The sequence below is a fragment of the Pleurodeles waltl genome, chromosome 5 (genome assembly GCF_031143425.1).
Source record: "Pleurodeles waltl isolate 20211129_DDA chromosome 5, aPleWal1.hap1.20221129, whole genome shotgun sequence".
Lineage (NCBI taxonomy): Eukaryota > Metazoa > Chordata > Amphibia > Caudata > Salamandridae > Pleurodeles > Pleurodeles waltl.
In genome coordinates, this window is record NC_090444.1 from 1,090,503,500 (window position 1) to 1,090,516,436 (window position 12,937).

Sequence of the window (12,937 nt, forward strand, 5' to 3'; positions counted from 1 at the left end):
GTTTTCAAGAATATACACTTAAGGTACAGTAGTTATCTTGTGCTTAGAATCTAGTGGTTGATGGTTGTCTAGGATAGTAGGCCCGTTTGATTTGAGTTTCAAAAGCATAAATGATTGGTGAGAAGAAGAAAAAATATTTGTTATTGCTAAAGGTGCAATTTCTGGACCTGATGGGATACTTGAAGATAGCCAAGGTGAAGTTGTCCAAGATGTAATGAAAGCCTTGAAGAAAGAGTAGCCTGCCAAAAATATTATGTTAAATAGTGTCAGGTTTTTTTGGATGGTCAAAGGTGAGTTGTTGGTGAGAGATAGTTTGTGTTTCCGAGCCACAAGACTGGTTGTGCCCAAGACATTGAGGAAACATGTTGCTGTTTTTCCTGTTGAGTTTCACCTTGGGATTGTAAAAACTAAGGAAAGACCATGGTCTGTTTTAGCCTAAGGCTAGTCACTGTGCCAGAGATGTTCATTATCTTTCTTTTTGAGTCTCTCTGCTCACAACATAGAAGAAAACCATTTTTTAAACTACCTTTCCAAGAGGGATGCAGCAGGGTGCAACGATCTGGGAGAGAAATTAGACAGTCTGCCAGATGTTGCTGAGTGTTGTACAGAGTTTAAGTAATCTGTGGAATAGTTTGCAGATTTACAGGTTCAGGATATACATCACTTAACAAGAAGAGGAGAGCAACATTGTTAAAGTACCTCAATTTTCTGTGTTGTTACTTGCTAGATTTATGGTAGTGTAATGCTTAAGAGATGGCTATGTAAAAAAACAAAGAAAACAATAAGCCCAGCCTAGGGTTTACATGATAGTTCAGGACCAGTAGAGGGATTCCTGGTAAAAAGAAGGTCCATAGATTTAGCAAGGTCATCATTTTCAATTGGATTTATAACAGAGCCTATCTAGTATGTTTAAAAATAACAGCAACTCCTCCCCAAAACTCTCTTCTCCCTGACAAAGTGGACGATCTTACAGAAAGGGGGCAGATAACTCCAGAGGACAAGATTAGAATGAACATTTAACTAAAATACAAATGAACAAGACATCCATTTGGTCATTTGTTAAATGATTAATGTATCGCAGTGGTAATTGGAAATCAACATTGCTTTGAAGAGGATCACCCAGATGGCGAGGGTGAAGAAGGTGCTAAGCCTGGAGGTCACAGTCACAAGTGAAGGGTTAGTATACAGTATGTACACCATCCCATCCTCAATTATATAACATGTTGGTGTGCAACATTAGGAATATAAACAGTACCTTGGTTACAATCATGCAGCTGGTTACAGTCATGCAGCTGAGGGCCGCTGTTGCATCTAGAGCGTAGAGGTGTCTGGGAAGTTGCTGGTCAAGTTAGTCCCACTGAACATGCATGTTCTGAGTGGATGGGTTCAGAAAAGCACCGACAGATTTTCCTTATGTTCGTTTTCTGCATGCCTGGGCACATCTGCTGTGCATGTCCTTAATTACATAGCAGTTTTTCAGCTAGACCATATCCAAAGACTTGACCATTACGTGCCAGTTACCCTTTAAAGATGGAGCAATGAAAAGTACATACAAGCCAGCAAGATTGATTACACAAAGAAAAATAAAATACACCACTGGTAGGGGAGCAGTCCCTGCACCTGACCAAGCATACAAACATGAAAGTAAAAAATTTGAAACAATCAATGAATATAGGTGACATCTAAACTAGTAGAGCACAAAACACAATAACAAGAAAATCATAACAATTTGAAAACAGAGCTCATAAAGTGCAGTAACAGTGACAAAGTAGTAGCTTTTTTGGATCCCTAAACATTCGTAAGTACTCACACTGTGGCCACATTTCTCTTGGTGGTTCCGGACAGCAAATTTCAAACAACTAGGTCTGAAACCGCCAGACACTCTGTGGGGGAGAATATACAAGCCAGCATTTGGCAAGGGCTTGTGAAAGTATGTACTGACACATTTCACCATACACCTTTGAATCCCTGCTTCTTACTTCACTAGTAACACCAAACCCTCTCTCCACATTTATCACGTTTTCTTCTGCTCTCTTAATTTCTAATGCCAGGGGTAGCGCCAATGGCTGGAGTAGGTACTTGAAGGCTTTGGAACTGAAAAGCATGCATCTGTTTCACAAACTGCTCTTTGTGGGATGTATTGTTGTAGTAATTCTACAAAACATTCTACAACTTGCTAATCATAAACTGCACTTTTGTAGTAATTTATACTTTTGTAGTGTCTCTGCTTCCGTTATTTTCTATGGGAGTACATTGCAGTGCCAGGAGTTGCCCAAGGGTAGTGCTTGACGTATTAAAAAAGTATATGTTAGTAGAAAAGTGTAGGTTACAAAAGTGCAGTTTGTGAATACCGAAAAATAGTAAACTTACTCAAAAAAGTAAAGTTACTCAAAGATCTAAGGTAACTTTGAGAACCAGGCCCAATACCTTCCTGTTCAGTCTTTTATTCTTGCACATTTCATGGAACTGTTTCTGATCTGTAATTATGTGCAATATTGCAGAATGTGATCCATTCTCTGTGTAGTTGATCTCTGAAAAGATAAAATGCTTCAAGATGTGTTTCCATCTCATTTGTAGTGGAACAGATTTACACTAGGGGCTGATTCGCAAACACATCTATGTGTAGAAGTAGAACTACTTAGTGCACTACAAATTAAGAATTAAGACAGTCAGAGGAACTCCCATTACCTTTTTTTCTTCTTACTTACTGAGAGCTGTAGAGCTGGAAGTCTAAGGTAAGGCTAATGAGTCATTATTAGTTCAATAAAAGTCTTGTTTTATTAATCCTTAATTACCTAAATATTGCAAAGTTCCAGAAAATAGTCTACTGATGATCGTCAATTTAAAACATTTTGGACCATTTCAAACAATACGAGACAGAGGCCCAAGGATAGATGTTGGATATGGTTTAAGTTGATTTCTCCTAAACAAAGGGCATTGAGTTTAATTTCTTGGAAAGAGAAGTATTTGGCCCAGGCAGAAATAATGAGTGTACTGCCTTTTCTGATGTGTGTTTCTCACTAAGTAATGGGAGAGATAATTGGATCCTTTATCATTTGCAAGGTTCTAGGTCTGATCTGTTGGGAACCATTACATGCTGCAATTGCCAAGATTGTTTTCACAGTTCTGACAAAAAGATCTGTTTTTTAGTGACTCCATGTACTGGATGCCTAACCAAAACACCTGAGATGCAATAAAGATTCAAATATATTTTTTCAGAGCCAAACACTGTGCACAATGCCAGCTTGCATGACAAATCAGTTTTCATTTTCATTCTTCCAAATTATTTGTAAATTGTAAACACTCCCTTTGTCAAGAGGTGCTCTGTGTTCTTTCCAACAAGGAATGGCAATGCCCCACCTTTGAAATACCCCGGGACATAAGAATATTTTGGCCCTTGACTTCATAGGAGTGAAGCTTTATGTAGGTAAGCATTGACTTTATAGGAGCGAAGCTGTATGTGTGTATGCATTTGGAAAGATGGTGCTCATGCTGCATCGTATTCAGTATTCAGTATTTAAAATCACAACCAGCAGCTAGTCTAATGTCTTATTTCATGTATCTCTGGAGTTAGCTTCCAGCTCAGGAATTCCAGCCACAAGTGTATGCTTACTGTCAATAATGTTGATGTAGTCTTCATTCTTGAGACTGACTTCCACTTTGGGTCACTGATCCTCCCAGTCCTCATTTCATAATTTCAAGTCTCTCCAGGCTCTCCCTGACCAGATAATGCTGGGCCCAGATACACCAGGTCTATCTTTATTGCTGCAGGGGCTGTAGGAGGCATTAAGGCCTGGCCACCCTTGAATCCTGCAGCAGCATAGAAGTACTCCTCTCATACAGGAACAAGGTTGCCCTTCACTCTTTCTCTCCCTATGGCCCTCCCACTGATGCTCAGCAGTAAGGAAATGTCACCATTGTTTCCACCAGTAACAGGAGAAACTGTTCTGAAAGACACCTGGCAATACAGTTATCCTCCAGTTTGGGAAAGACAAACCTATACTCACTGGACTTTGTTGTGGGGACACCAACCAAAATCATAAACTGTCCCTCTATATCTCCACACCAAATTCTGTTATACTCCAAAAGAGGACCTGTGTTGTCTTCGTATCTTGCGGATGTTAGTTTGGCCTTTCTATTCTGAACACCAGTAGAATTTCACAATCCCTTTAACAGTTAAACCTGGTGGATTCCAGATAACATAGAGTAGTCTCTTAGTAGTAGTACAAATAAGGGCCCCCCAGCCATTTTGCCTCCAATAATTTCAATAATGTAGAGACGTACCCGCTCCCACTAATTTTGTTCATTAACACAAATCTTTTTCACACAACACTGTCTATGTACATGATCTTGAATCATTGTATGAACCATTTGTTGCTCAATAATCCATTGCTGGCTAACTAGGTTCAGCCTCTAAAAGTATTAATCTCAATAACAATGCCAGTAATAAAGACAAATGGTATTGTGTGTTACATATTTCACAAATTCATTTTGGATCTGCTTTTAGGCTGTTTTCCTGTCTTCTCCAAAGCTCTTCAAAAGTGTTCTAAAATTACTTCGTATTAGTATCATGATTTCCTTCTGACTTAATGTTATTTGTGCTAGGTTTTAAATGATATATATGCATGTATTCCTGTTGTGATATTCTCGTATGAAGCCTCTTCATGTGCATTTAACTCTTTCTCAGTGAACTTTGATTTCACCAGTATAATTTTTTCCTCATGTCAGCCTCACAACATTTTCAGAGGTGATGCTTCTGCTGCCAAAAGGTCTTTGCCTCTGGTAAAACTAAAGCCATACTCCATTGGACCTGTTCACAAGTAGGGAGCCAATAGTAATACTGCTTGTCATAGCCTTAAACCACTCAATCCCTTTTCACTCTTTGAAAGACTAAGAGCACTTCTTGTACTTTTAACATTTTTAAGTAAGACCTGGAATTCTTTGTCTGAAGTGACAGAATTTCAGGAGTGCTCGTGTAACATACCACCTACATGTACACCAACCACACACATATCAGTCTTTTTTTATAAGACTTGTAGGAAGTGTGCCTTCACAGGTCCCAACAATTTTGACTATCACTCCTTATTGTTAATAATCCCTTTTCAGAAGTTCTTAATTTACTTTGTGTTAGCTTTTTCTGCTTAGTCCATCTTAATTAAAATTTCTTTAATGCTCCTCCTCTGTGCATTACCCACCATTGTTTTTTCTAGGAAAAGCTTTTAAAATTATTCATCAATTTAATATATGCTAGATTTTACACACTGCTGTAAACATCTTTCTTTCTTGCCAAATAGATGGACTATTGAGTTTAATTATTCCACCTTTATTTCTGTGCCTTTTCATCAATTTAATAAGTGTATCTTTCCTGCTATATTGCCAGTTTTGATTGATGCTTTTACTAGTGATTTTGAATATTACCCTTATCTAACTTTTAGACCTTTTCAACATGTGCAGTTTGATTTTGTTCTCACTTGCTACTATTCCCTTTACTTACAGCATCTGACTGTATAGTAGTACATTAATAAGAGTAAGTGATTTTATTCCTAGTTTAATTAAAATCTTTTCAGTATACAATATTAGACATCAACAAACAATCACTGATAATATAAAAGCCTAATTAAGACAATGAGTGCTAAGAATGGGAGACCAGTCCAAGATGACACTATCTCAGACTCCTGCATTATTTTATGAAAATAAAAAATCAATATAAAAATGCCTGATTGAGGTATTTAAATGCTGTGATTGAAACCAGTCCAGAGATAAAGTTATTTTTGGGTGGTGGTGAAACAGCACTAATTCAGATCAGTTACTGGGCTGAGGTTTTGCCAAGGCAATTTAAAGGTGCTCATGAAAGAAAACCTTCTGATACCAGTACATTTTAAAAACTCTGTGGTTCAAATACTGTGACTTAGCAAAGCCAGACTCCCACCTAGTAGGTGGAGCAGTGTTTCATTATGTATCCACAGAGGTGGAACTGATTGTTGGGCCAGGACTGCTTGCAAGAAGGTACAAGGTCCTTGGGTGGAATGGCGCCAAAACGAATGAGCATCAGATCGTGTTTCTTGGCAGCACAGAAATGGGAAGTAAGATATTGTTGTGGGCCCCTGGCTGCGTACAGTGGCAAAACTATCCACACCTGCAATTTATGTGTGAATGCAGCCTTGTCTAAAATACATGAAGAAAGCTTAGCTGCACTGCCTGTGATCCATTTAAAAGCTGCATATTCCATGTGCATGTTCCATGCCTCCTCTAAATGCAGATCTTTGATTAAGTGTTGCATGACAGAGTGGAGTGAAGTGTTATTGTGGGCATGTTTTTCAATTTCCAACCAACGCTGATGTGAGAGCAAATTGACTGCGGCGGAACATAGCCTCCAGCACTGTTTGACTAAGGTCCCATTCCTTACAGGGCTCTGATGGGGCAGACCAAACTCAAGCCTGATTTGGGCTTGTGAAACCTGCTGCGGTATTGCAAAGATATTTTAAAGAGGCTTGATTGCAGTGTGGTTAAGGTTCCCAAATCTTTCCCTTTCAGAAGCAAGATAGAAAAGGTATGAATTTTACACCAATAAACTGGAGAAGATGGAGTGTTGAGGTGTTTCGTGTCTTTTGCTGCAGACTTTTAAATGAAAAAGGAGGTTGTTTGCTATGGCTCATGTGGATGAAAGTTCAGTGGGAGTATATGTGGATGCCAAGATACTTGTAAAATTTCACCAATTTTAGGGTGTTGGCATTGGCCCACCAAAAATATTTAGACTACATTTTGTTGTGGGGACTCGAGAAGTAGAGCACCTTGGTTTTACTAAAAAAGATATCCGAACTGTAGGTTGTTAGTGTATCCCCATAAATGGGATATCAAATGCTGCAGCCCAATTGGTGTTTTGTTAAGCAAGACAATGTTGTTTGTGTATTGGAATCTTCTGAGTTGTTCCTGGCTGAGCCTGTGGGGGCTAGGGAGGGTCGCCCAGCACTTGGGCCAGGTGACTATCGAGGTTGACCAAGTAGAGATTGACTAAAAAGGGGGCCTGTTTAGGCCTGTATTAGTACAATTTTTTGTGTGGTTCTCCAGCCATCACTAATCCTAATTTGTACCCAAGTGTTGAGATAGAGGTGGATGATTGTATCCAGGAGTTTTGACATCATCCCACAGTAAGACATTTCTTTCCACAGTCGTGCTCTCTGGACTTTAATGAAGGCCACCTTTAAGTCAACAAACCAGATGAAGAGCTTTCTGGATTTTGATTTTGCTGTTGCCTGTTCTGCGCGAAGGGGTACCGTTATTAAGTTTGTTATTATGCTAATTCCTGCTCTGAAGCCAGTCTGTGATTTTTGCATGATATTTGAGTGATTGTGACAGTCCTCTAGGTCAAGGAGCAAGTTAGAAGCATAAAGCTTGGCTACTACGTCAATTAGGTCTATAATTTGACAGATTTAAGTGCTCGCTCATTTGTAAATTGGCTACCCAGCCAAGAATCCAGGATGCAGTTTGTTGACAATACGTGGTTAAATAACGGTGAGGGTTCCTTCTTGAGTAGCGCATTTTGAAGGTTATTGGACTCAGGCACTCCCTCAGGCCTAAGTCTTTTCAGAATGTATAGTACCTGTGTATAGTTCATCATGGGAGGAGGTGCCTCCCCTATAGTGCTGATGGACATCCACTTATCCCCTTAAGTTTCTGGAGGCTAGCCCAAGTCAGCCTTGTTATATACTGCAGCTATTTGTGTTAATCAGATGGACTCCATGATGCTGGAATTATGATGCCCGTGGTGGCCATTTACTAATTTGTTGATTTTGGCCCAAAAAGATGTGGAATTTCTTTGTTTACTTGTGTAGCGCACATCATGACGTTGGCTTTGGCTAATCAGATTGCTTTTTTGTAAGCTTGTTTCATTTTAAAGAATTTGTGTTTGATATCTTTCCTGAGTGAGCAGCCCAACGGGAGTGAGCTTCTAATCTCCAACTTGAGATTCCATACCATTATTCTCAGTTGTGGTGTAAACCATTCTGTCCAGAATGAGCCACAGCCAGTTTTACTGGGAGGTTAGATTGGGAATTTCATTGTGAGGTTGTTTACAAAAGCCTCCTAGGCCTGGGCAGGCGAGTTACTGGAGTTTTCTCTCAGGGGCCCTAATTCAGGATAAAGAGTGCTAAAATCCATGATGCTAGCTATCATTTTTTTTTTTTCATGTGAGGCACCTCAGGTTACAACAACTATGGAGAGGAAAATAGACCTTTCGCTTCTGGGACCCTTGGAGGAATGATCTGTAGTGCAAATGTTTAGGCGGCATGGTCATTTTCCAGTCTTGTTTTAATGGAGAAGTTAGTAAACAGTTCGGGGTCTACCAAGGTGAAGTCTAAGGTGTGATTTACTCTGTTTGTCAGTGTAGTAAATGCTGCTGGTTGGTTCTGAGGGCAACACCCATTAACCATATAAAAACCCAGGGCTTGGAGTGCGATAATGCATGTCTTGCCAAGTTGATCTGATCTAGCATGGTTACAGATTATTTTTGTGATTTGAGTGGTGGGACTTGACATCGGAGCCTTGCATAAGTTTATGTTGAAATCGCCAGGTAGCATAAAGTAGGCTTGTGAAAACACGTATTGAAGGGTTTTAAGAGAGCCTGTCAGGGTCTTAACTTTTGCAGGTTTGTTCTTCTAAGCTGAATGGATATATAGATTCAGGATTTATGTTATTGAATGCTGCTCTGGAAGATGTGCTATGGAGAGTTTGACACATTGCATTCATGTTAGACGCAGATTCATGATTTGTGGGTCCACAACTATCAGTAGCAATATAGAGAGACAGCCCCCCTTTTGCCCTCCCTCGCTTGGATGAATTTGTTGCTGTGGTGTGGTTTCTTGTAAGCCCATGATTGACGTTGATGTCAGCATCCAGGTTTCTTGCAGCATCAGTGTGAGAAAGTAGCCTCTTTCTAGCATGGTTACCCCCACTTTTGGCCTGTTTGTGAGTATTTGTCAGTGTGTTTTTACTGTCTCACTGGAATCCTGCTAGCCAGGGCCCCAGTGCTCATAGTTAAAATCCTACTTGTCAGTGTGTTTTGCCTGTCTCACTGGGATCCTGCTAGCCAGGACCCCAGTGCTCATCATTTGTGGCCTATGTATGTGTTGTCAGTATGCTTAACTGTGTCACTGAAGTTCTGCCAACCAGATTTGCCCTGGGCTGGCGGGCGGCCGGCAAAAGGCAAAAATCAGAATTGAGCCGGCGTAGTGGGAAGGTGCGACGGGTGCAGTGGCACCCGTCGCGTATTTCAGTGTCTGCATAGCAGACACTGAAATACTTTGTGGGGCCCTCTTACGGGGCACCCCCTACCGCCATCCTGTTCCTGGCGGGAGACCCGCCAGGAACAGGATGGCGGTAGGGGGTGTCAGAATCCCCATGGCGGCGGAGCACGCTCCGCCGCCATGGAGGATTCTGCTGGGCAGCGGGAAACCGGCGGGAAACCGGCGGGAGACCGCCGGTTTCCCGAATCTGACCGCGGCCGAACCGCCGCGGTCAGAATGCCCTGCGGGGCACCGCCGGTCTGTCGGCGGTGCTCCCGCCGACCCTGGCCCCGGCGGTCTCTGACCGCCGGGGTCAGAATGACCCCCTGAGTGTGTGACTACAGTGGTATTGCAAGAGCTTTGCATGTCTCCTAGTTCAGCCTTGGCTGCTCTGCCTACAGCTACCTCTAGACAGCCTGGCTTCTAGACACTGACTACATTTCACTAATAAGGGATAACTGGACCTGGTAAAAGGTGTAAGTACCTTAGGTATCCACCTCAAACCAGGCCAACCTCGCAAAATGTAAAACACAATGACATACAGCAAGCAAAGTATCGACCAAGAAAGTTCCATAAAGGAAATAATTATTCTAATTAAAGTATTCCAGGTGGGAAGGGGAATTCTATGAGGAAGGTATCAGCATTAGAAGGACCAACTTTAAGGTTTGAGGAAAAGTATGAGTACTCAAATGAGCAGCTCAACACTCTGTGCGGAGCAGAGCAGAGTGTCCTACTATTCTAAATATCACACTAATAGAAAATGAAACTATATTTAAGGAGGGTTCTCCTTATGATTTTCCATCAAAAAACCCAATCCAAACAGTGTTCTCTAAGATCAAGCAGACTCCCTAATTTCCGTCTCTCAACAAAGGAGCGATCTTTACGGCAGCCTCGAATGTAACATCAATCCTGTCTCCCTGGTACAGGAAGACCTCTCCCACCATCTCAGTCTCAACACCTGAGGCCAACTGCTAGTTAAAGTTCTGTTGCCTACTAGTCTAATACAATAAACAATGAGCCTAGTCTAACTTAAAAAGGCACACGATAAGACACCTACACAGGAGAGAAACACCAAGATACTGGCAAGGCATTCATGTTACTCGAGCCTGGTCACACATTAAACTAACTTACCATTTAAAATGGATTTCAAACAGATACAATTAACATGAGGAAATAGTTTGCAATTATATTTCAAATATATGTGGGGCCCTTGCTAAAATATATAGAGCCACCTATTGTTAATTAGTTAATAGAGTGCACACAGATACATATTATTGTCATATAATGTGTATATAATGCACAAGTGCATAGGGCAATAACACAATGCAGGACCAATTCCCCCTCTGACGGCTAGAATACCCATCACAATAATCAAATGAATCTTCCAAAACCATTTCAAATTCTTAATGTCTTCTACATCTTACTCCTTGACTCCTCAAATTCCATCACCTCATCATAGGCCTTACACTGCTTCTCTTGTAACTCAATCTCATCTGCTTTTCTTTTGAGTCATTTTCCTTCAACCACCACTTTCTTTGATCGCATGTATTTAAATCCCTTGAACATAGCAAATAAACTATAAAATGCTAACAATCAAGATATACCTCAATATATCACCTAAAGGTCTACAGCCAATATTACCAAGCCAACCACCTATAGCGGTAAATCCTTTTCCAAATGCATCCCTTGCACCATCTGCTTCCAGTTCCTCCCATTATGATCTCAATCCTGTGATAATCTTTATAACCCCTCTTTTCTTCTTGATTTTATCTGGGAAAATGGTGCAACATTGTTGAACTTTCACCATCTTATAGACTCCACCCTCCTTTGCTACCAAAATGTCTAAGGAAAGGTAAATGTGCAAAACTATAGACCTAATAACAACTAGCTCTTTATGTATTACCAGCAATGCACCAGATGTACTAGTTGCAAGTACCTATTGTACAATGGTTCCTAATCTATAAATCGTTTAAGACAACAGTTACTGAAGGAATCATAGCTCCAAATTTTTCTCTTACTATTTGTGAAGCACTACTGCGACTACGTTTTCACTTTTACTTTCATGTGTATCAAAATTCTTTGTATTGATATACTTTTAGGAATACTTAGGGAAGGTAGTAAGTACCTGCTCAGTTGTCTGGCAAGTTAAAATAAGCTTAACATCCACACACAAGATAAACCAGGGCCACCTAAAATTTAAAATTTATGTTCCCACTCACTCAGTCCTATATGTCTATTCCTTTCTGCACTTGTCAACTTGTAAATGCATAACTTTCTTTATGTTGCCAATCCAGTTTCAACTTAGGAAATATTGTCTTCTCCTTTTTCACCACATTCTTCAAAACATCTTTTCTTTCCATTGACCTTTGGTATATGTTGGCTCTCCTCGCCACTAGATCATGAATAAACTGCTTCTCTATAGGATTGATAGCACATGTCAGGTTTAGTCAGATCAGTGTCAATAGACTATATAAGGGAGTTGAGAGAATACCAAGCATTATCCATCTTATCTGCTTCAGGACGCGGATTCACGTGTCTATCATTAACGGGAACTTCAGAAAGTATTAGGTCATAATTCACAAAATACTATTTAAAGTGTATCCATCTCTATAAAAGACTAAGCAGAATGCTACATGTGATGCCATAAGAAAGAGAAATACATAGGCAGGTAGCTCCCTCAGCTACTGAACCAGACAAGTGAGTTCATACATGGCAGTCCTTAGCCTCCATGGTATATATGTACTCATATAAAAATCTAGAAATGGCATTAGGGGGAAAATCTTCCTCTGAAACACCTTGGTGTTAATTCCTAAGGTCAAAACTATGTTTGTCTCCTAAAGGGTGTGCCTGTGGAATAGGTCTAAGTGTTGTCGTAACGGTACTATTGTCGGCAGGGAAACTTAACCCTAAAGTAAAGGAGCTATGAATAAATAGCAACAGTTAATACTCCAGCTACAAGTAACCTATGCTGCTTACTGGTAAGGATCCCCATAATTTCTGCACAGTCAGACCTTTAGAGTGCAATAACAGCAAGCACACATATATATTCTGCAGCATTTCTACTTGTGTAAATGGTAAAACTAATTTTGCAGTAAGACAATGAAATTGGCTTTATGTACAGCAGTCTTCATGCATCATCCCTAGCCCTACTCCACCTTCTGCTAAAAGGAAAACCCTTCTCTTCAACAGGTGCCTTGGCCCCAGGAAATCTTCCTTATTCAATACATGCAAAGTTCACCAAAGCTTGGTTCATCAAAGATCAATGAAGTTACGTTTATAGGCACAGTTCAATATGATTATTGTGATCAATTCAGCAAATCAAATATTTTACTGTGTGGGCATAAATCACAGAGGCTCTGTTGGCATATCTCTTTGATTTTCCAAACTGTAGGTTATCTGATCAAGTTCACTGTTGACCTGGTAAATCCACTCAGGGGCAGAATACCTGACACTCCTGACACTGGCTGTTCATCTTCCCTTACACTCAACCCACTTTACTCTGTCTCCTCAGTGACAATCTGTAGAACATGTTCAACAGACAGGCGTGATATAAGTCTCTCTTAACCCCTTGGCCACTCTTCTCTACCCAAATAATGCCTAGTCACATTACTCGTCCCTTCTCCAGGATCAGCGTCATCAACCACCTGCACATGAGG